The sequence below is a fragment of the Cebus imitator genome, unplaced genomic scaffold, assembly GCF_001604975.1.
Source record: "Cebus imitator isolate Cc_AM_T3 unplaced genomic scaffold, Cebus_imitator-1.0 Scaffold488, whole genome shotgun sequence".
Lineage (NCBI taxonomy): Eukaryota > Metazoa > Chordata > Mammalia > Primates > Cebidae > Cebus > Cebus imitator.
In genome coordinates this window covers 1,090,362-1,113,450 of record NW_016107803.1, presented here as the reverse complement: position 1 = coordinate 1,113,450, position 23,089 = coordinate 1,090,362, and the positions used below count along the sequence as shown (strand labels likewise).

Genomic DNA, 23,089 nt, shown 5'->3' with positions numbered 1-23,089 from the left:
GTTACGAAGTAGTCAGGAAGCATGGCAACCTGACACAGTGAAAAGTGAAATTCCTGACTCAGGTTGACCACTTTAAATCTCAGGTAAGTGGCATTCACCTGAGGAATATCACCTGGACATAGTCTTGGAGGCCACAGGGGCCTTCAAAGAAAATTATCTCACCTGCAGAGGTGTGTTAGGTTTGTGCGTCTTTCCACATGAAGAGCCATAACATAAAACACTCTTCGTACTTCATGTGTGTGCAGACATGGCAAGCTCAGATCAGCACATCCCTATGTAGAGATGGGATGAGCAAGAAGATCTAAGTTGGAAGTAAGAACACTAAGGTGTCAGGAGAAGGGTGGGTTCGTACACTACTCTGGAACCTCAACACTGTGTCCTCCCAAGGGTTTCTGATTGTTGTCTTGTGGCCTTTGTGTGACTGCCATTATCTGCCACACCGGTGCTATGGAGGGTGGTCACTGTTAGCCTGTGAGTCTCCCTATCTGAGTCGGTCTGGTTCTCATCCTTTGATTCTCCAAGATAGTCCCAATGCCTCCTTTTAACTAAATATTCACTGACTACTTTGACAGAGATCTTTAGATGTGTATTTGCTTTCCTATATCTTTATATTGCCCCTAATAGAGTTTGGCTATCCCTTCCAAATCTCACGATGATACAATCCCAATATTGAACAGTGGGGCCTGGTAGGAGGTGTTTGTGTCGTGGAAGTGGATCCCTCATGGCCTGGTGCTGTCCTCACCATAGTGAGTTCTCAGGAGATCTAGTCACTCAAGTATGTGGCTCCTCCGCCTTGCCTTTCTTCAGCTTTTGCCACATGACTTTTGCAGGCTTCCCCCCCCCCCCGCCTTCCACGGTGCCCTCTCCAGAAGCGGATGCCAGTGCTGTGCTTCCCATACAGCCTGTAGAACCATGAGACAGCTAAATCTTCTTTCTTAAAAAATAGAAAGTTTAGGTATTTATTAGCAATGCAAGAATGGCCTGATGCCACTCCTAAAATGATGATAAAGATTCTGGGACACAAATTCATTAGAAACTTAAATCTTGTGGAGCAGAAAGCCCATTCTTTGTTATCCCACAGTTGCTTGGTAGGGACATGTCTGATTCTTCTCGGCCTTTCTTTGCAAGAGCCAGAGGTTGGGGGAAAAAAATCTCTAAACTATGCCAATATTTTACACAATAGTAGACATATCTTCAAGTCTTTGGTGGCGATCTATGTGTTCTGAGCACCACTTTGAGAGAAGTAAAGAACAGCAAAGGTGAGGTGCCGTGGCTTATGCATGTAATCTCAGCGCTTTGGGAGGCCTAGGTGAGTGGATCATGAGGTCAGATCCACACCACTCTGGCTAACATGGGCAAACCCAGTCTCTACTAAATATATAAAAGTTAGCTGGGGTGTAGTGGCACATGCCTATAATCCCAGCTCTTCAGGAGGCTTAGGCAGTAGAATCACTTGAACCAGAAAGTTGGAGGTGCAGTGAGCCGAGATCATGCCACTGCACTCCAGCCTGACAACAGAGCAATATTCCACCTCAGACATAAAAATTAAAGTCTGGTATGGTGTGGATGCTGCCCAGGACCGAGACCAAAGTACGTGTTTAAATAGCTGAGATTGCTCATATGTTGTATCTTTACAATCTGGCTGTGTGGGCTCATGTTTATAACAGCAATGTTACAACTGAACACAAATCCCTCTTGCCGACTAGTAATTAGCAAGTGTTGATCTCTAGGGCTTATATTGGATTTTACAGGCTGAGATTGGTCTCTAACTGGAAGGCTGTATTTCCTTTATGCTACTCAAGCACTGGAAGGAGATCTGTTCCATTGCATGTGGTTCGGACTTCTTGAGTTTTGTTGATCAAGCACCAAAGAGGGGCATGAACATTTAGTTTTATAGTGGCGATGTTGGTATTTTTGAGGCCCAAACTGAACGTTCTTGGAGTATGTTTGAATTGAAGTTGCTGGCCTAAAATACCACCTTTAGGAAGCATGGCAAATTGACACCTTGGAAAAGGGTTATTCTTGACTCAGGTTGACCACTTAAATCTCAGGAAAGACGCTAACCTAAGGCGTATCACCTGAGCACTGTCTTGGAGGCCACAGTGCCCTTCCATGGAAGTTCTCTCACCTGCAGAGGCTTACTAGGTTTGTGCTTGTTTCCACCTGAAGAGCCATAACTTCTAACACTCCTGACATCATGTTTGGAGACATGCCGAGCCCAGATCAACACATACCTAGGTAGAGATGGCATGAACAAGAAGATCGAGGTTGGGAGTATGAGCAAACTAAGAGCTCAGGAGATGAAATGAGGCTTCCTATGCTGCTCTGTGGGAGTTGAATCCACCATAGTTCAAAGGATTTCTAATTCTCCCTGTGGTCTTTAAGGATTGCCATTGCCTGCCACACTGGTGGCATAGAAAGTGGTCAATATTAGCCTGTGAGTCTCCCTATCTGAGAGGACTTTCTTAACCGCATGGGTAGAGGTTTCTCGTTCTCATTCCTTTGATTGTCCACGGTAGTCCCAGTGCCTCCTTTCAACTTAATATTCACTGACTACTCTGACCAAGAGATCTTTAGATGCATATTTGCTTTTATATTTGCTTATGTTGCCCTGATGCAGTTTGGTAATCCCCTCCAAGTCTCAGGTTGTGATGTAATTTCAAGGTGGGACAGTGGGGGCCTGACATGTGGTATTTGGGTCACGGAAGTGGATCCCTCAGCCTTAGTGCTGTCCTCACCATAGTGAGCTCTCACGAGGTGCAGTCATTCAGAAGTGTGTGGCACTCCCACCCCTCGCCGCCTTGCTCCTGCTTTTGCCATGTGACTGCAAGCTCCTTCTTTGCCTTCCATAAGCATCAGCTTCCTGAGGCCTCCCAGAAGCAGATGCCAGTGCTGTGCTTCCCGAACAGCCTGTAGAACCAGGAGACGATTGAACCTCCTTTCTTAAAAATTACCCAGTCTTGGAAACGTCTGTGTAGCAATGTGTAAGAATGGCCTGAAACAGCCCTTCTAATCTGGAATAAAAAAATCTAAAAAAGTTCAACTTTTGTAGAACAGAAATTCTAATGCTTTTTATCCCACAGTTACTTGGTGGGAACTAGTCTGATTCCCCTCGGTCTTTCTTTGCCTTAAGTGCTAGTGTTGGAAGACAAAACAAATCTTTATTATGCCTGCATTTCACACACTTGGTGGAGACACATCTCCAACTGGCTTGGAAGTTCTTAGCATTTCTTGTGGTAGGCAGGTAGAGGACAGCAGTGAAGTCACAAGAGTTTGGGGTGGTGTGGATGATACCCAGGGCTGACACTGAAATGTGTGTTTGAATAACTGAGATTGCTCATCTGCAGGCTCTTTCCAGGGTCAGTTTTGGGCTCATCTGGAAAAATCAACTTACCATGTAAACACCAACATAACTGACAATATGCTAGAAATCTTTCTTGTAGATTTCTAGTAAGTTTTATTCTCTGGGGATTACATAGGATTTTATAGGCTGAAACTTGATCTCTAACTAGAAGGCTGCATTTGTCTTTGTCCACTCAAGCTCTGGACAGAGATTTGCTTCATTGCTTGTGGTACTGAGTTGTTCAGTCTTGTGGAAGAATTACTAGAGAAGAGCATAGAGCATTTGGTTTTAAGGCAGCACCGACAATGTTTGAGTCCAAAACTCAAATTCAGATATACTCCAAGAATGTTAAATTTCTTGCCTAAGCTCTCACCTGTAGGAAGCATGACAAACGGGCAGCATGGAAAAGGATCATTCTTGACTCAGGTTGGCCATTTTAATCCCGGGTAAGAGGAATCTACCTGAGGACTGTAACCTGGTTGATGTCTTGGAGGCCACAGTGGCCTTTGGCAATTCTCATCTCACCTGCAGAGAACTGCTAGCTCTGCGTATGCTTTCACCTGAAGGGTCATTACCTGGAACAAAGCCCCCACACTGTGTCTGGAGGCATGTCAAGCCCAGGCCTCCATACAAATTTAGGTAGTGATGGGATGTGCAGGAAGATCCAGGTAGAAATGAGTAGAGTTTTTGGTGTCCCAAGTGGAATCTGAAATAATTCAATCAAACACAATTTTCTAGAGCTTTCAAATCCCACTTTTATTGATAGAAGTAACTGGGCATTTTCAAAAGGATGAGTCATGTCATTGAAAGAATAGTTAAGATTCTTATCTGATGAAGTGAGACCCGAATGTCTGCATATGGGTTTCGTAAATTCAGATCCGGAGACCTATGCTTAAGGTAGATAAACTTGTGAAAGTGACTCCAGGAATCATGAAGGAAGGGAGTAACTGAAGACAGGGTTGAAAAAGCAGCCAAAACTGTGGGGAGCATTGACGTGGTGACCTCTATGCTGTGTGCAACTCAGTCTCCCTGGGAATCCTCTAGAAAGCCACATGGAAAAATGTCATAATTGCACTTCTTGGGATTGCCTACCCTGTCCATACATGCTACATCTTGAAGGGAAGCTTCCTTTTTGTACAATGGCCGTGTACCTTGGTGCCTGAGGCCGATCTACCTTGGGAGATTTTAGAGCTCTGGTACAGTGAGCTAGAATTTTGATAGACTCAGGAATGGTACCTGAAGCATGATCTATATTTTGACAACTGAAATATCCTGTCTTTTCAATACCTAGTGGTAACCCATGTTGGGATCTTACTAGGGCCAGGTATTGTTTGGGGCTAAGAGCTATCCTGATGGTACCTCCTCAGGGTCCCGCTGAGTTTCCCAGCATCCAGTGAGCAGCTCTGCACTGACAGTGGCTTCTCAGGTTGCATCCTGAATGTTGTTATTTTTCCAGGCTGCTTCATCTATGCAGGATAATTCCACAGCCTGGGCCAGGAATCTGCTTACCCCCATCCAGATACTATGTCCACTGTAAGGATAACTCATTGCAACCTGCTGGTGCTGTGTGGCCTGTACCCAACCCGCCCTCTGACCTTCAGCTTCATTTGGACTGGAAGTGCCCGTGTGTGGTGAGAACTAAAAGCCGAACCCTTCCTTTATGACTGGACAAGGAACAGTTGCTTTGTCAGTGTCAGTAGGTCTGGTCCACTGGCCCTAAAACACTGTGAGCCTGCTTACAGCGGCTTCTAAGGTTAAGGAGAAGTAAGAAAATGGGATGTCCTCCACATCTCATTTTCATAGAGATTTCATTTACAACACTCATAGACTCTAGAATAAAGCTAGACACTCCTTTCATGCCTGGAGACTGATGTGACTTGGGTGTTAATTATGTGACCCATGCTCACGTGAAGTCGTGGTCTGATTGGTTCTGCTTAACAGTCTGTGGGGAAGAAACATTCTCCAGATTGATTTTTCACCTTCATAGGAGCAAGTAATTCCATCTGATGATTTAAATCTGCTCTGGCACTTTCTCAGAAAGGTCAGTCGCAGATGCAACAGCTTAAACACACCCGGAGGAGGCAAAGGACTGAGGGCAGAATGCACTGTACTGGAAACCTTTGGCTCTCTTCTGATGCCTGTGCAAACACCGATATGGACTGTCCCACAAAGTCTGGGTGCAGTGCCGATTGCGGTCAGCTCAGGAGCTTTGCTGCACAAGAAAGGTTCTAGTCTTGAATCCAAGAAGCATGTTTCTAAAACCATTCCCATCACCAGGATGTTAAAGTGCTTGGCTGTGTTGTTCCTGGGGCCCAAGGGTGAACCAAAGGGCTCTCTTCTGATGTGGAAGGAGCTGCTGGTTTTGCTTCCCAGGCCTTTGCTATTTTCAGGTTCTGGGGAAGTGTTTCCCAGAGCCTGGAAAGTGGTTGCCATAGAGGGAGGGTGGAGGAATCTTGGAGTGAGCAATGTGTCAGGACAACTATTCCTGGGTGCTGGGTGAGGAATGTTCTGCTTGTGGGAGCTGTGCTGACTGACAGCTCATGAACAGCAGGGACCTCGTGGCTCACTCTGAAATGGAATCTTCTCTATGATGGAGGATTTTAGCTCCCAGTTGTCTAACTCAGTCAACCTAGTTGTTAGGAAAGAATGCCCTTTTTAAGAGGTCTGACTTAAATTTGAAACAATCTGCATATGATACATTTCTACCTTAGCTGCTGGTAGAATCCAGTGTGGAAATAGCCTGGGCCCAGAGCAAGCTTAGAAATTTCAGTTGAGCTTTTCATTGAAAGTCTAAATCTATTCTCTTGTGGGCATTTGTACGTCACACATTTGATATCTAAATGAATATCAATATTTCTGATATTTCTACCCTGGAATGCTAAGATTCGTTACAATTTTCTTGGCCTTTCTTGATGCAGGGTTGTCAGAGAAACAGATCTGACGGCTCCTACGTGAAATGCAAAGTAAACAAAGTGAAGGATTGTGGATTTCCATGAACGTTGAAACTAAATTTCACAGGTGCTGTATTTTTTATGGCATCACAAATGAACACTGAGTATGGAGCTTGAATCACCTTGCTTGCAGTTACAGAAATCAGAAGTTTGAAATATGTTTCATTTAGAGAAAATGAAATTGTTAGCAAGATTGGTCTCTGAAGCAGCCAGAAATGCAGTTTCCTCACTAAGCCACTTTTAGACCCCCCGGTTAAACATGACTTGTGGCGTCTTAATCCTCAGTCTGGATCTTATTGGTGATGAGTCTGCACCATGCATTGATTTATAATTTATTCTAACTGTTGCCTCCAATTCTTCCTCTATCTTCCTTTTTATCACATTAAGGGAAAGACCCTCCTGGGTTTGGTCAGGGGAGCCCCTTGTCAGGACGATGATTGAAGTCAGCTGACTACAAACTAATGCCTTTTGTACTAATTCACCATCTCTGTGTAGCATCATGTGTTCACAGCTTTCCAGGATGGGAACATGGACTTTAGAGGACTGTCTCTGGCTGCTTTCCTTGGTACTTCACCTTGAAGTGATGCCAGGAAACCCAGAGAATGGTGAATCAGGGACTGGCTGGCAAGATATGCTTCCAATGGGGTAGGATAGAGCTGGTCACTTAGAGGTGACCGAGGCTCAATCTTGATGGGGGATCCAGAGGAGCCATGAATACTGCATTCAGAATGTCTTTCTTGGGGCCAAGAGTCTGTTTCCCACCAACTCTGTTGAGGCTTCCCCTTAAACTAAAGTAACACTTTACCCTGAGCTGCTGAGCTGTGACACTCCATGAAAACCATGGACCCAGAGGGTGAGGTTGTGGCCTGGAGTGGCCCAGTCATTCAAGTAGAATGGGACACAGCCCGGGTCTCCCCCTGCTCAGTGGAAGATAGACAAGCTCAGCCCATACTATAGCAAGGAGCTGTTCACTCCATCTTCCTGTGATGGAGGCTTTCTCCTCCTAGGGAGAGCTGCTCATACACCACTGTATCTCATTCCCCCTTGTTCTTTATCTCCTGTAATGTCTGTTTCTATTAAACATCTCAGGATGCAGAAAGTGGAAAGATTTTATTCAATGAATGACTTGTCTTAAATCTCATACTTTCTTCCCCCACAGAAAATAGTTGAGATTGTATGACTAGAGCTAAACCTTCGTCTACCTCCTGTTGTGTGTCATGTGCTAACATGGCAAGTGCTGTAGAAATCTGTGAAACTCATTGGTGTAGTGCCGGTTGTTGGTTAGACTGCCTTACAGAATGTATTGCATGTCAGCCATTGGTTTTCATTGCCATATACCATGCCTTGTTTGGGAACAAACATAATCCCAACTGCATTACATTTCAAGATGTGCTCTGTCCTGTGAGCTTCTAAGAACTGTTGTCATCCCAAATGAATTTGATCAACTAAAGCTCTTTAGATGTGTTTGGGCTAGGTACCTTCTCCCAGGCTGTGTGAACTGTTAGTGTGCTCCAACTTACTAAAGAAACTTGTACAGAATTGGCTTTATGCGGTTTCATGTGAAGAGACAGCAATATGATAGGTAGTAAAATACCATATCCTTGCAGTAAAGGGTGACAACACAAATTGGGATCTCGTGAGGACTAATTGGATCCTGGAACAAAGAGGCTGATGGAGCCTCCAAAGGGGTCCTGATGGGAGAGTTGCCCAGCATCCAATGGCTGCTCTGCACTGACAGGTGCTTCCTTAGGTTCTATCCTGATCATTGTTTCCTTCAAGCTGCTCCATTTGTTCAGAGTAATTCCACAGCTTGGAGCCAGAAAAAATCTCAGCTCAGTTTCATAAACTAGGGTCTGCTGTAAAGACAAGTCATTCCAGGCTGCTGGCTTTGAGTTCTGTACCTAGCATACCCTCTGGCCTGAAATTCCATCAGGGCTTGGCAAAGTGCAGTCCATGGAGAGAGCTGAAAAACTCCTCCTTTCTGACTAGGCAAGGGACAGCCGCCTTGTTAGTTTCAATAGGGCTGGTCCACTGACCCAGTCCTTTTTGAGACCCAGTTTAGCATTGGTATTGAAGGCTAGGAAGCACTTGAGAAATGTGGTTTTCTTTCTACCTCTTAGACCATGCAGGAAGATGATACATACCCACCTGGTGCCTGGAAAATGCTGCTTTCTCAATGGCCACTAAGCCACAGTATCCCCTTGGAACTCTTCTTTCTCCATCTATCTCTTCCCTGTTGATCATTCAGCAGGTCAAGGTCTCAGCCACTATTCACCAGCAAGTAGTTCCTTGTGCTGACAGATTTAAATAACCCAGAAGTATCTCAAGTTGGTGATGGGTGTGGAACTTTCAACTCACCTAGAAGAGACAGATCCAATACAGAATACTTGGTGCTGGAGCCTTCTGCCTTTCTCTTTTGGTACCCATGGTAACACCTGAATGTTGTCTCAGAAAATCTAGAGATGGTGTTGATGGTGGTGGCAACCGCACCACCACCTCTGGGTAAGAAGGGCTCAGTGGTCTCCCATCGAAGGGGCAGGATTTTGACATCATTCCCATCCCCATGGTGGGGAGTGCTGGGCCTGCCAGGCTCTTGGGGGCACGAATGTGAGCTGGGGTTCTCTTCTGAATATGGAAGCAGCTGCTGGTCTTGCTTTCCAGGTGTAGGACTCTTTCAGATTTGTAAGGTGATAATTTGGTGGGGAGGTGGTTCTGACAGTTGGGGCAGAGGGTGGAGAATATTCAGAACAGTTAGTGAGAAAGATTTGCTGATAGTCCTCAGTAAAAGAAATGATCAGTCTCCTGGTGCTATGCTGACCTGCAGTTCATGAAGAGCAGAGAACCTCCTGGTCCATCTGTATGGGACCCTCCCCATAGTCTAAATGGAAGGTGTCACAGCATCCATGTTGTGATCTAGGATCACAGGATAAAAAGCTTCATGTCTTCAGAAGCCTGAGACCCAGAGATGTATGAGGAGGTGGGAATACGTAGTTTAGATCCTTGCCTTGTAGCTCAGTCATTTCACAGATCAGGAAACTGACAGGGGGGTCAGAGAGTGAGGCATCCTATATTGCTGTGTGGAAACTCAATCCACTGTATTCGTGAGAGTTTTCAATTCTTGTTTTCTTGATACTTGTGCATGTCACAAGAAAGGCAGCTTGTTCCTGATCCAGGTATGAACAGATACGTTCTACGTTCTGTGCATCTTGCTATAGTTTACAAAATTGAGTGTTACATAGAACCCTTTTTCTAAGATGGGCGTTCAGCTTTTCAGGCTGTTCTTTGGGTGAACCTGTGGCTGTGTACAAGTTATCTTGGGGCGCTACCCCTATTTTAAAGGACACAGTACCCTTGCATTTCCCCCTGCCCATTTGTGTTTCCCACACAGTCCATCAAGGGCCAGATACCTTCTGGGGTGACCACTGCCCTGGGGCAGAACGGTTTGGACAACCTTGCCTGTGTCTCCCTGGCAGCTCCTGGTACAGGATCTGCCTGTGAGAACTGTTGGGGCCCATCTTAAAAGATAAAATCTAACTAGCCCTTATGAGACCCCGATTTGTGTTGTTACCAGTTACTGCAAGGATATATTTTACCACCTATCATATTGCTGTCACTTCACGTGAAACAGCATAGAGCCAATTCTGTAAACATTCCTTTAGGCACTGCTTGGCGTCTGTGGAGCCACAGTGAGTTTCTGTAGCTGGATTACCCGTGACATGGCGTAGCATGTTGGGCAAATGTGGGTTTGTTGATAAATGTCCTCTACATGAGGAGTTGTGTTCCTATAGGGACCAGCCCTACAGGGTGCTGTGAGCCCCTCTCTACAGGTGTGGAGATGAGAAACTGTGGAAATAAGTTACAAGACACCAAAAAAGAGAAAACGGAGTTTGGGCCCAGGGGTCCACTGCCAGCCAAAGCGCAGAGTCCGGCAGTGGCCCCAAGTTCCTGGATGCTCTCTGACTTTTATTGAGTACAAAGCAGGGGGCAGGGTAGGTAGGGCAAGGCATTGGTGGTCAGTGATAGGGTTAAGTAAATCACGTGTCTTGGAGATAGGAGCCAGAACTTTGAAGCAGCTGAGGGAGGAGAAAACCTTGTGTCAGCAATTTTTTATACTTCTCAAGAAAAAACAAGGACATTAAGATTTACTTTAGCATTACTAATTATATCTTTTAAGAAAAGGAGGGACCAGGTGTAAAAGTAGAACCTGAAAGTGGACATGGAACGTGACCACTGAAGCACAGCACCACAGAGAGACAATTAAGCCCCCAATGTCTGCTGACCTCTCTGACAGCCTTCAGGCCTACCACAAGAGCTTGGAGTGGAGATTTCTCCTAACTCCCCCAGGAAGGAGACATCTCGGACACCTTTGATATCTCCTTCCCAACCTGGCTAAACAGCGGGAGCTTCCCCAGCACTGGGGCTGCTGCCCCTCCGAGACGCCCTCCAGCAGCCTTTATGTGGACGTGACAGGGGCTTAGAGCATCTCACCTTAAGGTCATCTCCTGCCCGATGCCACTTCAGTTCCACATGTCATTTTGAACAGGTGCTATATTTCCCGTGGTACTGTGAAGTCACCATAGCATTAGGAGTTTAAATATAAATTGTTGTAGAGAGATGAGAGGGTTTAAAATAGTCATTTGGCAAAAATGAAGGTGTTGGCAAGGTTGTCTTTTGAACTGGGCTGCTCTGTTGGACAATGTGTTTCATGCCTTTAGCTACCTTTAGAGACCCCTGCATTCCTTACCTTGTGGCTCCTTCTGTAACCTTCGGTGTGGAACCCTCTTCAGCCTCTTCTGTCACCTTCAGGTGGGACCAGCTCTGGCTGCCCAGTGAGCGCCACATCTGGAATCCTGACTCTCGCCTCCAATCTTCCCTGCCTCTCCCACTTGCACACTGGAAGCACTTTCCTGACATTGCTGCCCTGGGAAATCCAGGGAATCTCTGTACTTTCAAACAAGATGAGCAAGCTCCGTTCCATCTCTCCCCTTCATTCCCCCACTGCCATGTAGCATAACACATTCACGGGATCTCAGGACTTGGATGAGGATTTAGAGGATCCTTCATCTGCGTACTCTATGGGTTCCTTATTTGAAAGTGATCCAAGGAAGCCCAGAGGAGAGTGAAAGGGTGACAAAGTAGGGCAGCCATTGAAGAGGGCTTAGGATTGAGCTGGTCACTGATGGAGGTAACCAAGACTCAACCCTGCTGGGGAACCTGCAGGAAACATGAGCAATTGATCTCAGAACCTCCCTCCTGGAGGCTACATTCCAGTTTAACCCACTACCTCTGTAACATGTTGTTAATTTTCTTCTTACCCCAGATATCTATTCCCCTGAATTTCTGGGGTACCTTGCAGGAAAACAAGCTAGCTGAGAGGATGAGGACATGGCCTGGGGTAGCTCAGTCATTCAAGTAGAATGTGCAACTGCCTGCGTTTCTGTCTCAGCAGAAGACAAGCTCAGTGCCTACTGCAGAAAAAGCTCCACACTCTTCCTTACTGTGATATGGGGACTTTCTACTTCTGGGAGAGCTGCTACACACCCCTTTATCTTTCACCCTTGTCCTATAACTGTCTCCTGCAACATCTGTTTCTATTAGGGACTTGAGAATGAGAATAAAGAATAGAGATGACTGATCATTATATTCAAAGGATGTTTTGTCCTTTAAGTCTCATGCTTTCTATCACAGGGAAGAGGCGAGGCTGTTTGAAGCAACAGCTAAAATATCATCTATTTTCTTTCTATATCACTTGTAATAAGCTGTTAGAGCTGCTGAAATTTGCAATGCACATGGGAATGTAATGCATACTCTTGGTCAGATTTCCATTCTTGTAAGATGTCAATTTTTACTTACTGCTATAGAACATGCTTCTTAGGAATAAATTAGATTCAAACTATTTTAACATTTAGATTGTGTGTGCTTTCACATGGTACTGAGCTTCTAAGAACAGTTGTCATCCCATTTCAAATTGAGCCATTGATCTTTTTGTCAGAATTTATTTTTCCCTCCAACATTACCACTTTCTTTGCTCTCTTGAGTTGGAGGGGTGGGTTGGAATTGAGATTCCAGCCAAAAGACTCTGGCTTCTAATTGAAATGTGTATGGTTGAATAAGCTGCTGTGGACCTCTTCTCTTGTTTGCGGTCCTGGCAGGACTAACCCAGGTGCCTGTATCCACCATACCCGGTACTGTCTTCCCATGTAAGCTGCTCACTAATGTGTTTGGTTCTAATTTTGCAATCCTCCATGGGTTTTCTCTTCTATTATCTCAGCCTCTGAATATAGTCTAGGTTGTTCTCTGACCCCTGCCTGACTGAACCTGATTTTGTTTCCACATGAGGGTCATTATTAAGCCAAAGGATTTACCATGCTTCCCGTGAGGTTTCTCACTACTTTGCTCTTCTGGTAGAGAAACTCACTCCATTTCAGGCTCATAACATTGACTATATGGGGTAAGTATTGATTGGGTCTGGGTCACCAGAGTCTTTCCCCACTGGCTCTCCTATGTCTTGAGACCTCAGTCTCTGGTGTTCAGTCTTCCCCACCATTGCTCCCTTTGCTGTGGTCAAGCATAGAGTTTAAGGGCCCGGCAACATTCATGCTGTAGCACTGGCCCTTCCAAGTCTCTTTTCCCTCCTCCCGATGTTCTTAGGGTGAGCCCCAAGTGCAGCTGCCTATGGTCATAGCAGTCTGTCCTCTTTATAGACCAGCTCTGATTTTCTTTCTTGGTGTGAGTGGGTTGATGAAGGATGTGTCTAGTTAGAAAAGCTTCCTGCTTAATGTCTTGGATACAGAATCAAGGTTTGCATTCTAGCTCCAGGGCACAGTTGCACAGCCTATGCTGTAACAGGGGTGGCAGGCCAGTTCCATTCATGACAGGGCCGTTCCTCTTGTAATGCCTTCTGCAAAGGTAGATGGGATCCACCTTGATACCATGTTCTATGTAAAAGTCTTAATCCTTCTGTCCTGCCGATTTAAAGTCCTGCCCACAAGAGAAAAATAAGCTGCATTTTTAGCTTATTGGGATTCTTGGCATAGTATAGCATGGGTCAGGGTTGGCTAGATTAAGTCTGCCTAACCGGATCTTCCAGATTCTTGACCTGGAATTTGGTAGACTTGGGGGCTAAGGAGGTACTGACACTGGTACCGGGGGAAGGAGCCAGGCCTCATATGCTGCTGTATGAAAACTGTCTATTGTACTTCAGAAGGTTTATACTTGTATTTTTTTTGGTTCACCTCTGTCCTGAGGGATACACTTTGTTCCCTATTGATGCATGGCCAGGTGTGTGCTACTTGGTGTGGATCTGTTGTTGAATTCAGTAAATCTATTGAACCAAGGACCTTCTTTGGTTCTGTTAGCTGGGTCTGCAGCTTTGAAAAATATTCCTTGAGTGAATGAAGAAATGGGTGTGTACAGACTTATCTTAGGTTTCTACCTCTGTTCTGATAGATCCATCTCAGCATCTTTGCATCTCAACAGTTCTAATCCTGTGGTTTAGGCACAGGTGGTCATGGGTGTTAAACTTCCAGGGATGACCATTGCACTAGGGAAAAAATGCTTGAAGAAGGACCTGGCCTGTCTCTCCTCCGTAGCTCTCTGCTTACAGTTACCCAGTGTTACTGGGCACTGCCTGGCTTCTCTGCTGAGCAATGGTGAATTTTTCTAGCTTGACTCCTAGTGATGTGGTCTGTTGGCAATATGTGGCTTTGTTCACAGATGTCCCTTTAAGGAATTTGTTTCCACTTCAGGCCTTGTTCAGCTGGTGCTTCTCAGAATAGTGGATTTGACTTAGACAGTGTCCTGGGAATTTGGTAATCGCCATAAATAAGGCTGTATCTGCCTCTAAGCTGAGCTATGCTTCAAATCTGAAAATGTTTCAATGAAAGGTAGCCTACTGCAACGATTGGGGGGTTGTGTCTTTCTTAGGGGTTGTCTAGAAAAATGTGCACCTTTTCTGTATAAAGGAAGAGAAGAGGCTTTGACTTGTACTGGTGGTAGGAGGATTAAATTACAGAATCACTGAGTAATACTGTATACATCTTATTTCTTCTAGAGAAGATTTGCTAAGCTGTCTTTCAGACATTAACACAAATAAGTTTGGAATTTAATGAACAAAATTTGTCATTGTAATTTCAATTAGAAATTCAAACATGTGCTTGAATTCATTTGTGACATAATTGGGCACTTCCATCGTGACCTTGCCTGTGAAAGAAGAGTTAAGAGTCCTCTCCTTTCCAGTGTGATGGGAAATTGGAGCGCTTTAGTCTGGACTTGATAAATTCCAATCCCAAGTGCTATAGGCTTGAGGTAGATGATATTGTGGAAGTGATCCCAGAAACCCAGGGTGAAATGCTGAGTGAGAGACAGGGTGAGGTCACCAGCCAGAGGTGGGCAGAGCATTGAGCTGATCACAGCTAGGCTGTGTGTGGCTCAGTCCCTCTGGGAGTGCTCAACAGAACCACATCAAATACATCTCAGAAGGCCCTAGCTAGAAACATGTGGGTCTCCAACTTGGTCTATCTTGTTGATGAAGCTCAATCTCTGCACAGCTTAAATGTCTCCTTGTGCCCGAGGCTGAGCAGTCTTGGTTGAATTTAGAGAAAATGTTAGAGCCCTCACCTTGAGAAAAGGTCATAGCAAAGTGTTCTGGTGGGATAGGACTGCAAACATGGTGCCATTCTGCAAAGCTGTGCAGACAACATGGAGGTCACAAAGATGTCACTGAGCTTCCCAGCTGCTGCCGCACCTGCCTATGCATTCCAAAAGATTCCAACATTCCTGGAATCTTTAAGAAAGGGACAAAATTATTTTTCCTTTAGTAAAGGGAGAAAATTCGTCCTACAGTATGATTCTTCATGTTACATAGCAGAAGACTGACCTCCCTCCTCTTGTGAAGGGTCTTCACCTTGTGTTAAGCCCTGTGGATTGTAATGAAGGCTGGCTTTGGGATGTGACATCTTCAGAAACATCCAAGACTGCATCAATGCAAAGAGAGGTATATTGGAACCATGGTCCTGCTGTGTTCACTGCAATGTCTAACCCTTGTTCCAGGTTGTTTCAGGCACCAAGGTCTGGGTGGTTTTAGATGGAACGAGGAGAGGGATTCCAAGGCTACTTTACCTTAACTTTCTGCAAGTATTTGTGGGTTTTGTGTAATCTGCATTCTGCCAAACCCTTGTAGTCACAGCCAGGATGTCCCTTAACTTGTCTGCCTGATACTCTTGCTGCTTATGTCTTGTCAGAGGTTCTTGACTTCCCTGTGTATCTGACATGGTCCAAGTGAGGTTCTCACCCTCTGGATATTGTGGAAGAGGCTTTGGCTCTGATTTCTCTCTAGATGAGGCCACAGGATGTGGTTACACGGGCAGTGTTCATGTGAGCCTGGCCTCACATATCTCCAACTCAGATTCACTCACATGGGTTGACAAATCTCTGGCTCCTCCCTAACTTAGCACAAGGTCATCTCTCAGGGGCTGTCTTCAAGGTAGGTAAATGGAGTGCCATAAAGTGGCAGATCCTTCAGGTGACAGTGCCTTTCATCCTGATTTCCCATTGGTTGTGGTTGTTTGAGAATGATGACACATGGGTTTCGATTCCCAAGTACATGGTAGGGATGTAACCCTGAGCCCAAATTCCTGAAGTCCCGATGATCCTCCATCCTGCTCTGAAGGGCTTTTAGGAAGAATATGATTGAGAAATTAAAATGCTGACACTTGTCCCATTTGATTAGCTTGCCACTGTTTCTCCAATTAGAGGAAGTGGGAATGCCAGCCATGAGGAAAACAGTGCCTTTTACCTTCCATGCTGCATGCGTCCTTTTCCCTGAATGCTGAGGTTTGAAGATGCTCTGGCCTGACCCTGGGTTCCTTCCCAGTTGACCCCTAATCAAGCCCCTCATGGAGAGTGTCTCACTGGAGTTCCCCCACCGTAGGATGTATGCAGCAGCTCTGAGTGGGTCCTGTGATTCCCATACATGTATAAGGCAGTTTTTGCAGGTTCTTGCCTGTGCAGCTGTGATTCTGATGGCTATGATTGCTACGTTCCTGTAAGCACACCCTGAGTCCAACCAGGTAACTGCTCTCCTGCAGTGTCTAATTTATGCTACCTCTGCTGGACTTGAATTTGTATCTAGGCTGAGAAATGTCCAAGCCAGGGAACTTAGGACAGTGACAGAATTGGCTATCTTATGCTTCATTGTGAGCAGTTACCATAATACAATGGATAGTAAAATGCCTTGTCTATTCGGTCACCAGAAGACACATGTGTTGCGATCTCATAAGAACGAGGTGAGGCCTGGGGCTTAGGCTGATGGAGCTTCCTACAGGGTCCTCATGAGAGGTGCCCAATGTCCCATGAGCAGCTCTGCAGTAACAGGTACTGCTTTGGGTTTTATCATGAACATTCTTCTGCCTTTAGGCTTCTTCATCCAAGCAGGATAGTTCCACAGCTGGAGCAAGGAAAGTTCTCAGTAGCTGAGATTGGGACAGTGAGTTCTCTCTGGAGGTAATTTGTGTCAGGCTACCTGCACTGAAATGCCTGTATACAACCCATCCTTCAGTCCAAAAGTCTATCAGATCAGGGAAATGTCTGGAATGTGTATAGAACTGAAAATGCCTGATGTTCCAGCTAGGCAAAGAACAACTGCTTGGTCAGTTTTGATAGGGCTGGTAAACTGGCCTTATTCCTCCAGCATGAGATCTGCTCGCAGGTGCATCGAAGGCTCAGGAGTTCTAAGGACATGCAATGTCCTCTGCCTGATTCTTAAACCATAGAGGGGAAGAGATACTCCTCCCTCATGCCTGGAAACTGAAGTGTTCTGTTAATTATATGCCCTATATTTGCATAGAGCTCTTCTATGACTGTCTTCTCTAGAATGTTCAGCAGAGTTTTAAACTGAATCAGTGTTTACCTTGAAGCGAGCAGGGAGTTTCCCATGGTGAGAGATTTAAATCTGCTGTGGCAGTTCCTCAAGTCAGTAGTAGATGCAGTATTTTAGAAACTAACCCAGAGGAGACAGAGTAATGCAGAACATGGTTCTAGCAGCTTGAGCTTGGCTTTTCTGGTGCCTTGGATATCCACAGAAGCTTGTTGTCTCTGTCAGTCTGGGGTGGTGCTCATAAAGGCAGCAGTAGCACAGTCTCTTTTGGGAAGGAAAAGCTCAGTCATCTCTGATCCAAGGGGCATGATTTGAAATTATTCCCATCCTTGTGTTGTGTAAATGCTAGGGCTGCCTGGCTATTTGAGGCACAAGTATCATCCATATTTGTCTTCTGTGACCTGGATTCAACTATTGTTTTTTGTTCTCCAAGTCTGGGACTATTTTAAACCTTTTTTGCCAATACTTTTTTTGAGAGGAGGTGATTGAGGCAGCCTAATAATGGCTCCATAAAGGGAGAGTGGAGAGTGTCAGTGTGGTCTGTGAGAAAGACTTACTGGTTGTCAGTCCTCAGAAAGGTCTGCCTCTCCTGGTGCTGTACTGACCTGCAGCTCATGAAGTGCAGGGACATCATGGTCCACCCTGAAATGGGATCATCTACTAGTTCTAGCCTGTCTAGCATGGAAATGGTGAGAATGCTTCCTGCTGTCTTAGTCCAACTGGTTGTCAAGAGAGGATGATATTTTGAGAAATGCTGCCATTTCTTTGTTGTCTGGAATAACTGGTATCATCTCTTGACTGTTGGAATCTAGTGAGGAAGTTATTCCAACCACAATTTTGGGGGGGTGGGTTTTTAACTATATATTTGTTTTTTTTTTCCACAGAAAACCTAAATAATCAGGATCTACTTTTGTTCTGTAAAATGTAAGATACATCCTCCATGGCATTGATGCATGTTCATTTCAAACACAAAATTACAAGTATGCATTTAATAATGTATACAACATTTCTACTGGGATGCTAGAATGACATCAATTGAATTGCCTCCAATTTTTTCCTGAGGAGTTTTCTCAGGGAAGGATGAGTTATGAGTACTTATATGAAATAGAAGGGAAATATACATGACTTACTCTGGCTATCTTCAAAGTAGGTTATAAAATAAGTATTCTAGACAAGACTTGCATCAACTCCCTATATCTGCTATAACAGGTGAGGACCAAGTTGCCTGCTTAAATTAGAGTGATGGAGATCCATAGATAGAAACTCCTTTCCCTTAGACAAAGGAAGGTATAGTAATAGTTGGATCTTACCTGGTTTACTAGTGGACAGTCTGTTTCCTTTACCCTTCCCCACTTTTTAGCACCCCATGATTCTTGACTTTTGGCTCCGTTTTTGGCTTCAGAAGCTTGGACAGCTGCTCTGTGTCTTGAAATTCAATTCTCATTCTGCTTCCTCCATCTTCTTTCTCTGTTGAATCAACTTTGGATGACCAAGGACCTCCTGTGTAATTCAGAAATAGCTCTGCATCTTAGCTGATACTGGCAAGGTTAATTCCATCTGTCCCCTGACTTCCCCATTGTCATGGCCCAAAACATGTTCACAGCTTCTAGGACTAGAATATGGAAATCTTAGGAGTTCATGAATCTGTGGCATATTCAGTGCCTTCTTTGGAAATGGGCTGAGGCAGTACAGAGGAGGAGGGATATGGAACTGAGGACAGGGAGAAGAGCAGCCATTAGAGCAGGCAGGATTGAGTTCCTCCTTTGTGGAGGTGACTGAGGCTCAATCCTGCTGGGGACTTTGAGCCAAGAATAATGAAACTCAGAATGTCCTTCTGGGGTATACTCTGGTCATTGGCCATCAACCTTACTAGTCACTTTTTCCCCTACCCCAAGGCATGAATTTCTTGGCTCAGCCAAAATAGGACTCTGCATAAAAGCAAGTTGGCTTAGAGGATGAAAATACGGCTTGGGGCAGCCAGTCATTCAAGAAGCCAATGCCTGGGTCTCCCTTTAAGATGGGCTAGCTTTTCCCTCCATTTTCCTACGATGGGGGCTTTTCCCTCTGCTGGAAAGATTGTTTTTTTCCCCTGAGCTGGGAGAGATCCTTTACACACCCTGTATTTCATTCACCCTTACCATCTCTCCCTCCCACAGGATAAGAAAAATCTGAGAATAAAAAGAATTAGGTCATTCTTTAACAGAAGTTCATTCAAGTTTCATTCTCTAACACAAAGTGAGATTGTGTCTTTAAAGCTCTTGTGTTCCTTTGAATGTCAGATCTCTCACATGTCATGAGTTAAATTACAGAGGAAATGTGCAAATCTCATTCCTTCAAGGGGATGTAATAGAAGTTATGGTGTGTTAGTACTCCATGTACTTAACTTGATTTGCTGTTACAGACATGATGCCTCAGACACTGGTCCTTAAATTTTCTCCAGGGAAGTTTAAATGTTGAAGTTAAAGTTGAACTTCTCCTGTAGGTTTTTCTTGCACATGTACTTGGCACCAATAGAAACAGGATTTATCAGAAAGCTGGGATCCTGTGCTTACTATGGGTGACACTGTGCTTCTCCTTGATACCCAGTACTCACCTTCGATTTACAGACCTCCTGCCCAAAGTCCTGAGCAAGAGATTGTATGGGATTGAAAAACAGCTGTTGGTTATGCTTTCTAGACATTAGTCCTCTTTGCTTTATTTTTGGAGATGTTCAAATCTTTGGTGATTGAGTTTTGTTTCTACATAGCAACCGCTATATCAAAGGGGAATCCCCTCTCAAGCTCAACTGCTCCTTTAGTGATAAGTCTAAACTTCTTACCATGTCTTGTCCTTCTGTTAGATACCTCCTGTCACCTATCGTTGTGCTCAAAACGCTGTGATTTTAAAAAACACTGCCGCCGTGACCCTTGTCCTTGTTAGGAATTTCCATCAGTGTTTGGAGAATGTCAACTGTAGATGTGGGTTGGTGGCCATGAGAAGATGTGTGTTTACAGGGTTCTTTTTTGGTAAGAAATGGTTATGGAATTGTCTAGGAGTGAGTAAATTCTTGTTGCACGAGGCAGTGTTTGTGCAAAATCTGTCCTCTTCCATATAAGCCAATAATCCTACACTGAAGAAATGAGGGTTCTCTCTCCTCCCTACTAAAAGTCCGTACAAAGTTAGTACTATACGCTATGACCTTCAATACTGACAGGCCTAACAGGGATGTGCAGGAATGCTGTGTGTTCTACAGTGCATTTCTCCTTCAGCTGCTTTGTTGCTGATCTTCCCTGTGCTGCCTGATCCAGGAGAGTCCACAGTGGTGGCTGATCCAGGGAGCAGCCTACAGAGACAAGCCATAAATACAAGCTTGCATTCCAGTGATAGTTCTCCTGGGCGATTGTTTCTGATGTCTTGGAGGGTTGATGCTACAGCTGGAAGTAGAGAGTAGAGGCAACTTTGGTTTCCGTGGGGGACTCCAAACTGATGTCTAATCAGTGGATGCTCTAGTCCCTTATGGGAAGTATCGTAGTATTTGTGAATAACCTGTGCATATCCTGTTGTATATTTAAACTCATCGCTAGACTGTGATACCTACTGAATGGAAATGCTATGTATGTAGTTGTTGTAGTATTTAGGAAATAGTGACAAGGAAAATTTTGCATGTGGTCAGTACAGATGTAACTATCCGAGGTCTCAGTCCATAGTACTTATCAACACCAACGTAACATTTTCTTTGAGCATTTAGACGGCATTTTTTTTTTTTTTGTGACGTGAATGTGCGTGTGAAAACTCACCAAAACCTTGGTTCTTCACTCTTGGTAACTCTTCCATGATGATGATGATTATTGTATGGTGCCTACAGTTACCATGTTTTGTGGTAAAGTGACGTATGGCACTGTAATAAGCAATAAGACAGTAGTGTAACTGAAACTCTGACATGAAAGGGACCATCTGTATCTGAAGAAACAGATTCCAACTGTAGATGTTGATGGTCTATATGTTTATGCCCAATAGTAGTGTCCATTTACAAGGAGTATCTTTTTCATCTCTTTATGTGAGTCCTCATGTGTTAGGTGAGTTTCTTGAAGTAAAAAGATACTGGGTTGGTGAATTCTTATCTATTCTGCGATTCTGTATCTCTTAAGTGAATGATTCAAATAATTTCCATTCAATGTTTTGAGATGTGAGGAACTATACAGTTCATCATGCTGTTTGTTGGCTGAATGCCTTTTTTTCCCCCACTGTGTTACTGTTTTATAGGCTCTGAGATGTGTGCTTTGTAAAGCGTCTGTTCTGGCTGGGCGCAGTGGCTCATGCCTGTAATACCAGCACTTTGGGAGTTTAAGACTGATGGATCATGAGGTCAGGAGACGGAGGCCAACACCGTGAAACCTCATCTCTACTAAAATACAAAAAATTAGCCAGGTGTAGTGGTGCACACCTGTAGTCCCAGCTACTCAGGAGGCTTTGGAGAATTACTTGATTCCAGGAGGCAGAGACTGCAGTGAGCCAAAATTTCATCACAGCACTCCAGCCTGGCAAGAGAGCAAGTCTCCCTCTCAAAATGTTCTGCTCCTGGTGTCTTTTAAGGCTTGTTTCTAGGTTTAGAGCTCCTATAGCAGTTCAATGTACCCTGCATGATAGTGGTAAATTCTCTCAGCATCTGTTTGTCTGAAAAAAAGACTTTATCTTTCATTTGCAAAGCTAAGTTTGGCTGGATACAAAATTCTTTACTAATAGTAAAGGTATCTCATTGGCTATAACATCTCAGACATACCCTGCCATTTAGGAGTCTCCACTTACCTTTGTAGGAAGAAGATAGTCCTGAAGGTGGAACAAGGGTGTTCATAACCACCAGCTCAGAGACCTGTTTATAAATCAGTTTACCCCAGTTGGTCCCTCGAGAGCACTCATTCTCACATGCCCAGCATGCATGATCTTCGGCCACCTGCCACTCTGGTATGGAAGGTGGTCAACGTTAGCCTATGATCTCCATATCTGGGAGAAGACGCGTGCTTAGAAAGAGAGGTTTGTCTTGTTTCTTCCTTTGACTCTCCATTATAGTCCCAGTATTTCCTTCCACCTACATATTACCTGGCTGCTGTGACCAAGAGATTTCCTGATGCATGCTTGATTTTTCTGTATCTCCTTCTCCTGTCCCAAAAAGCAAATGATCCTAGGCCAAAAACTCAATACAGGCTTGAAATTGATCTTCTGGAGCAGAAATCCTGTCCCACTATTGCTTGGTGTGATCAAGTCTGAGCTCTCTCAGCCTTTCTTTTTCTTCAGTGCCAGAAGCTGGAAAACACCTCAGTATTATGACTGCAATGGACACACCTATACCTGGAAAGACGTATCTGTCTCGGTGGTTAATCTAGGTGTTTTTAACACTCCCTCTATTACAGATGTAAAGAATAGTGAAGTAAAATGTTTTGGGAAGGCATGGATGATACCCAGGACTGAGACAGGAATGTGTTTCAACTGAGACTGGATAGATATTGCAGATGAGCACTTTGGGTTTGGCAGGATCATTTGGAAGAACCAGTTTAGCATATTTATAACACAGACATAAACTTACAAGTTAGAAATCCTCAGGGATTTCCAGTGTGTCCAGTTTCTGTTCTCTACATTTGCTAGATTTTATAGGCTGAGACTTGTTCCCTAACTGGAAGGCAGCATCTCCTCTTTCCACTCAAATTCTGGCAGGAGATTTTCTTCATTCCATGTGATTCGGGGTAGTTCAGTCTTAAGGAAGAAGCATGAAAGAGCACAGAACATTGGGTTTTAAAGCAGTATCAGTACCTTTGAGTCCAACAGTCAAATTCAAATATGCTCCAAGAATGTTACGAAGTAGTCAGGAAGCATGGCAACCTGACACAGTGAAAAGTGAAATTCCTGACTCAGGTTGACCACTTTAAATCTCAGGTAAGTGGCATT

The 23,089-nt window shown here is 44.5% G+C and overlaps 1 pseudogene; it reads right to left on the bottom strand.

Moving 5' to 3' along the window:
- Nucleotides 1–7,937: 7,937 nt before the first annotated feature.
- Nucleotides 7,938–23,089, bottom strand: part of LOC108292371 — a 37,547-nt pseudogene continuing 22,395 nt past the window's right edge.